Consider the following 7,421-nt stretch of genomic DNA (forward strand, 5'->3'; position numbering starts at 1 on the left):
TATCACAACTCTTTGATGGGCTAGAAAAAAATCCTGCTTATTAACAAATAGATTGATAGTTTATATATTTTTTGAAGAAATTTTATAGCCAAAGAATCCACTAACCCCATGGTAAAGACTATTAACCCCCTAAAACAGTGGTTCTAAACCAGTGGTGACTTTGTCTCCCAGTGGACATTTGGAAATGTCCAAAGACATTTTTGATTGTTATGACTGGGGGAATGCTACTGGATTCCAGTGGGTAGAGGCCAGGGATTCTGCTAAATATCCTACAATGCACAGAACAGCCACTCGCAACAAAGAATTATGCAGGGTCCCCGCTCTTTTTCACCCGCCAGGTCCAAAGGAGGAGACTGGGGAGCATGGGCCTGAGGTGACGGAATGCCCCTTCCGCGGATCGCAGGCCCTGGGGCTGCAGGAGGCAGCGAAGCGCGCCCGCCCGTGGAACCCGCCGCAGCCGCCCTCGCCGGGGGACAACTGCCAGCCAAAGTTGGGCGGCTCTCCGTCTGAGTTTCTTCTCCCTGAGCGAGGACTCTGGAGGGGAGCCGGGGACAGACGGTCTTCCCCGGGCAGATTCGCGCCCTAGAAAATCTCCTGTAGCCTCTGGGAAGGAAACGGATTGGAGCGGCCTCCACGGAGGCAGGCAGGCCACTGAAGGGTAGGAGATCAAGTGGCCCGGATGGGTGAAGACCTGAACCAGGCCGTGGCAGCGGGGTTGGAGAGATTTGGGAGGGAGACCCAAACCTGGTAAGGAGGGACTGGAGAGGAGAGCGGAGGGTGGCTTTGAGCAGGAGCTAGGAGGCAGGGTCTCCCGCTTGGGTGACTGGGGCAATAGCATTGAAATTTAGCGAGACAGGAGAAGTCTAGGTGAAGTCTAGAAATCGCTTGAAATTATCTGGAAGGTTTCAAACACCTGGGCCTCAGTGCCCTGAGCACCAGAGAGCATAGAAAGAATGTGTCTCTCTTCCTCCTGGCATGGCGAGGGCCACTTGAGGCTAGTTTTCACACCAGTAGAGGGAAAAAATCAGGCCCCACAGAAGGTGTAGAGGAGCTAAAAACCTTTACTGGGAATTTCCTTAGGCCCCCTCAGGACTGCCTACTTGGTAACTTGTTGCGGCTGCACGCTGGGGGTTCCCAGGGTGGGCCTGCTGCTCCTACCAGCTGTGTGGGGGCCTTAGGCTCAGGAAATAGGGCCTGGGGCACGGCACGCTCCAACCCAGGCTGTGTGCTGGTCCTGCCTCTGTCTCTACTCTTTCTGCCATGTCACACCAGGCAGGACGCTTGCCCTCTCTTCTGGAGCCTTCCCCATCAGTGAAATGTTCTCTGAGGCCACTCCCAGTTCTGGTTCTGAGTAGGAGATGCAAAGCCTGGGGAAGACATGCCTGTGTGTTTCTATATTCAGAGGACAGAGGGAGCTGGGAACCAGTCTTGTCCCACTTGTCAGCCTCTACTAGAATGGAAGCTGCCAGAGAAGGCCGAAACCACCCTGACCCAGCACTGTGCCCTGTGCAGGGAGAGGCAGGGGCGGCAAGGCTGCCTTCATGCATGCCATCTCACCAGCCTCCATATTAATGTTGCTGTCACTGCCTGTGCAGAGCGAGCGAGTGAGAGATCACTGAGACCAGGACTGAGTCCTGGAATCCCTCCAGGGCCTGTTGACTGGCAGGTACAAGGCACAGAGCAGCCAGTCAGATCTGTCCCCTGCCTCCTGAATGGACACTTAGAGCCCCTGACTCAGCTCTGGGCAGCTGCAGAGGTCCCATAGTCTCTCTCATAGGCCCCCACACAGCTGGTAGGAACAGCAGGCCCACCCTGGGAACCCCCAGCATGCAGCCGCAACAAGTTACCAAGTAGGCAGTCCTGAGGGGCCCTAATGACCATGCCAAGAGCAGGGGAGGATAAGTTAAGTCCCGACCTCAGCCTCAGACCTGAGTCCTGACCCCAGCTCTAGACAGAGTCCTGTACCTAGTTCCCAGACTAAGCACTGTCCCACAGGGTCCCACACAGGCCAGAGTGTGGCTGGGGGGTCAGCCTGTGTCATCCCTGAAAATAGTCTCCTTCATGTGTGGGGCCATGCTTAAGCTGTTAACTCTGCTTGTCACCAGAGCCACTGCGGAGGACACAGCTATCTCAGGAGGTGGTGAGCTCTCAGTGACCAGAGACCAAAGACTTCTCGTCTCACATGCAGATTTCTGCAGAATAGAGGGTTAGCGTGGGTGACCTGGATTGCTGTTAACCGGGAGAGCATATGTAACAAATGTCCCTCTGGGAAGTGACCATTTTGATGTCAGAACCAAAGGCTATTCTGTATCCTGCATGGACATTTGGGTCCTGAGCACAGACCCACAGACCCAAGGTCCCCTGGTCTCCGGGATGTGGGGCCATTTCTTCATGGATCTTACTATCATAGGCACAGTTGTGGGTTATTCTAGATGTGACAGAGGGGAAACTGGAAAAGTTAGCCATTTTCGAAGAACTGATTTTACATCTCACTTTAGTGTTTGCACATAGGTAAATAAGGAAGAAATTAAAATGAGCCCAAACTTTCCTCAATTAAATCAAATCCAACTACAGATAAACAAAGTTTAGAGACTCTTTGCTAACTAAGGAAGCAGAGGTGGGTGGGAGGCCCCTGGGATGGTAGCGGGTGGTTTCCCAGGGCTATGGGCCAGCCCTGTCCCAGACCAAGGCCAGACATCCAGGGAGAAGTATTTGGGACAGTATGTGTGTTCACGGGCTGGTGGGGACAAGTCATCAAATAAGTTTAAGGAAGTGTGATGGGTGCTGTGACGACCACTGTGCATCATGGGCAGCATGGGGTGAGGGAGGTGCCTCTGGTGCCCTGCGCCCAGCCCATAGCCCACCGCTGATGTCAGCTGTGGTAGCAGTGGACAGTTCCAGGCCAGGTCAGATACACCTATTGCACAGCCTAACATGTGACATCAAATAGGTGTGCAGAGCACAACAGAACCACCGTCACAGTCACGCATCCTCACCAATCATACACATTCTCTCATTCAACTCCCATCACTCAAATGTCAGCTGGAAAACAGGATGTAAGGGGACAGAGTGTGTCTCTGCATCTCTGAAAGGCTGTCCTCAGTTACGCTGCATAGACAGGGAGTGTCCCAGGCAGAGCTGGGGCAAAGTTGTGGGGTTTCCTGGGAGTTGCAATGGGGCTGTGAGGACATGGAGGCTCAGGAGGGGCCTGAAGGTGCACAATTCTTGCCCTGTGGCACTGGGGACAATGCCCCCAGGCCAGACACCCCCTCCCCACCCTATGCCACTCCACCTTGGGACAGAAGTGGCTTGGTGTCTTCATGTCGAACCATGGGACCAGGCTGTGGGACTAGAAAGGGCCCTCAGAGACCATCCAATCCCACCTTTTACAGATGGGCAAGTGGATGCCCAGAGAAGGAAAAGGAATTCCCCTCTCCCACCCTGCCGAGCCACTGCCATGCGGGGACTTGAGAAATTAAATCTGAAGCCTGAGGGGCTTCCTATCAGCTTCCACTTCCACCTCAGGGCCAAGGTTAATGAAGCGTCCCCACAGTGGCTGCTAGGCAGCGTCACCAGACGTGTGGTGGATGAATATTTAATGATGTGGGGAACTGTTCACTCTGAGTTATGAGAGGAAAAAGCAGGTTGCAACACCATGGACACGGCATCATCCCAGTTTTGTAAAAAACTCCACTTCCACCTCAGGGCCAAGGTTAATGAAGCGTCCCCACAGTGGCTGCTAGGCAGCGTCACCAGCCGTGTGGTGGATGAATATTTAATGACGTGGGGAACTGTTCACTCTGAGCTATGAGAGGAAAAAGCAGGTTGCAACACCATGGACACGGCATCATCCCAGTTTTGTAAAAAAATAAAAAAGAAAAAGAAAAACAATTCATGAGGTTCTATGGCTCCATAAACTCCTGGGGGATATAAGACATTATAAAAATTCCTGGGTTGTAGGATAATAAGTGGTTATTGTCTTCTTCTTAAAATTTTTTTTTTCCAAATTTTATATAAATTATATGGATCCCTTTTGCAAACAGACGAATGATATTTGAAGTTAAGCAGGGAGGGGGGCTTGTGTTTGGAGAAGTGGGACTCTATCCACAAGATTCAGTGGACTTGTTTGGATATAGGGTCTTTGAAGAGGTAATTATGGTAAAATTAAGGTATTTGGATTAGTGGACCCAATATGATTGGTGTCCTTCTAAGAAGAGATTAAGACACAGACACATAGAAGAAAGACCACGTGCAGACACAGGGAGAAGATGGCCATCTGCAAGCCAAGGAGAGAGGTCTCAGAAGGGACCAACCCTGCTGACACTTTGATCTTGGACTTCCAGCCTCCAGAACTGTGAGAAAATAAATGTTTTGGATTAGTGGACCCAATATGATTGGTGTCCTTCTAAGAAGAGATTAAGACACAGACACATAGAAGGAAGACCACGTGCAGACACAGGGAGAAGATGGCCATCTGCAAGCCAAGGAGAGAGGCCTCAGAAGGGACCAACCCTGCTGACACTTTGATCTTGGACTTCCAGCCTCCAGAACTGTGAGAAAATAAATGTCTGTTGTTTAAGCCCCCCAGTCTGGGACTTGGTTATGACAGCCCAGGAAAACTCGCACAGAGGGGCTAGGTGATGACTTGTCTGAGGCCACACGGCTGCTTGTAGGCGGAGCTAGGGCCCAGACTGGGTCTGTCTGCCCCAGCACCTGAGCGCTGTGCTACCCGCTGGAAGGAGAGCGGGCAGCCAGACCCTCCTGCTCCATGCCTGGCGTAGGCATCCGGTGCTGGTGAGCATCTTTGTCCCCTTGTGCCCCGGCAGTGACTCCAGGCCCGAGGGGCAGCCCCAGCCCACCCAGCCCTCCTCCTTCCCCGCTGCTTCCTTGTGGGTGCAGACCTAGGAAGGCCAGGACTCCGGGCAGGGCCCTGGGGATATCACGCTGGGCTGCAGCTTCTAATTAATGACCTCCCTGGTCAGATGGGGGAAGAGTGCTGCCAGCTGCCCCCTCCCAGGAGCCTAGGGCAGGGCACAGACACCCCTTATAGGCACCCACTTCCTCTGCATTCTGCCAAACTCTAGCCCATGACACTGGCTGCAAGGGGCAATGTAGGGGAGCAGGGGTGTGCATTGCGTGTGTGTGTGTCTCGGTGCTATAAGGGCTACCTGAGCTGTCAGCTGGAAGCTCTGGCTGCTTGGCCTGCAGGACAAACACTAGGGGCCATGGTCTTGCTGTTCACAAATCACAGGGGCTGCTGGGAGCTCCTCAGCAGAGCTTCTTGGACATCACCAAGGCCTTGCTGGCTCAGTGAGCAGCCTGCCTGGGTGAGGGGGGCAGGGGAGGGCAGGGGAGGGCAGGGGAGGGTGTGCTCTGGGCCCTGGGCCCTTCCAAGAGGAATGCTCAGGCCTTCCCTCAGTTGGATATGGAGGAGTGAGGGCTCTATGCCTGACTCATCACCCCCTTGGCAGCGACCCCCGACCCCAGGTAGTGCTCAACCTGGAGCAGGCAGTGTGAATGGTGGACCTTCAGGCTCACACAGACTTTGCATCTCAGACGCCATCTCTCAAAGCTCTTTCTCTCAAAGCTCCCCCACCACTCAGGTGACCTCCTGTTTCACCTTATTATAGGTCTGACACCTGGCTCTGAGCCTGGGGGAGCAGGGCCTGGACCTCCTCCCCCAGGACTCAGGCAGTGAGGGCTGTCCTCTCTTAGATGCTATGGCCTCAGGCTGTGGCTGAGTCTTCTTCCTGAGCCAAGCCCTTTGTTGGGGGTGGTGGCCATGCTGAGCATTGAGGCAGGCTCTCAGGCAGAGCAGAGCAGAAGTGGTTTTTGGATCAACTACCAGTTGGCTCCATCTCCTGTAGCTTTTCTGCTGGTCCAAAAAGCTGGCACAGCCAGAGATGTTCATTCTCTTTGAGGGGCTGGTTGGTGGATTTGACTCAATTCAAACCCACGACATAGTCTGCAGGTGCCTACTTCGGGCAGAGCCCCTGGTGGTGGTGGTGACGGGTGGGCAGAGAGGGGGGAGCAAGGAGAGGCCAGCATCCTCAGAAGGCACGTGGTCAGACAGACTAGGGAAGGCAGGACATGTCATGAATAGTCCCATTCCAAGGCCTGTGAGATGAGCTCCCGGAGTGGGTAGAGTGCAAACAGCCCCGTGTTCAGGGTTCTGGGATGCTGCTCCTTAGCTGTGTGGCCTTGGCAAAGCCACTTAACTTCTCTGAGCCTTAGTCTCATCTTTAACGTTGGGATAAAACAAATCCTATAGGATTTTTGTGTGTGTTAAACAAACTACTGTACGTCAGGAGCCTGGCACACAGAAGGCATGCACTCAGTGGTGGCTCCTGTCAAGGGCTTTAGGAGGGTCTGGTTAGCGAGCTCAGAGATGGGGGATTTGAGGCCCATTGCAGGGCTTCCCAAAGCCTAGCTCAAGCTCTTCCCCTCCAGAAACGCTTCCTAGAAATTTGTGCTCTTCCTTCCCCGCTGTCCCACCAGCAGGGGCCTCCCTGGCCCTCAGTACCCTTCCCGTGGACACAGCCCCTGAGAGCTCAGCCCCCACCTCCCTCCCCGAGATGCTCCTCGGCAGTGCCCATGAGTGCTTGTGAGGACTCCAGGGCAGGAGCTGCTGAGCAAAGGCTCAGGGGCAGGAAGCAGCAGCACCTGTGGGAGGTGGAGGGAGGGGAGGGAGGCAGGAAGGGGACACCTCAGCCTTGCTGGGTGCTGGCTGGGCTCTAAAGCTTTACATAACACAGCCCATTTAAGCCTCACAACACCTCTGACTGACTGACTGGTGGATGTGTGAGGCCACCCCTTGGCCGGGTGGAGCTGCCCCCAGCCCCAACTCCAGGAGCTCAGGTTCTGGGCTCTTCCTGCTATATGGTTTCTTTGAACTTCTGCTATGAGGCCAGCCTTCCGTGAGGGCCCTGGTCCTGGTTCCAGCCTTCGTGTGCCTGGCATGGGTGGGAAGCAGGCCCTGGCCTGGGAGGAGGCAGTGGCCAGACCACACTCCAGCTGCTCTTCCTTGTCCTTAGTCAGGTGGAACCTGTGCCTTGGAGGCCAGATAGGCCACTGAGGTGTCACCTCTCTGGAGACAGGGGGTCTGGCCCAGCCTAGTGTTCCCTCCTGGGCCTGGCGACATAGCTTCCATCTAAATTTAGCCCTTAGTCTAAGCTGGGGAGATTTACAGGACCACAGATCCTGGGCCCAGGCTGCCAGAGAGCAGAGGGGAATGGGGGTGACTCCCCCCTCCCCTCTTTCCGCTGCCCAAGGTCAGAGAGGACTCAGCGGGGAGGGGTGGGTTCCTTCCCAGGGTTTACTTTCATTCAGCCGCTCAGGGAGTGCACAGTCAGGGGAAGGAGGGAGATGGGGGGGAAAGAAGGAGGGGGGACTGGGGGAGAGAAGTGGAGGGGAGGTGGGAG

The sequence above is a fragment of the Galeopterus variegatus genome, unplaced genomic scaffold (genome assembly GCF_000696425.1).
Source record: "Galeopterus variegatus unplaced genomic scaffold, G_variegatus-3.0.2 Scaffold12540, whole genome shotgun sequence".
NCBI lineage: Eukaryota > Metazoa > Chordata > Mammalia > Dermoptera > Cynocephalidae > Galeopterus > Galeopterus variegatus.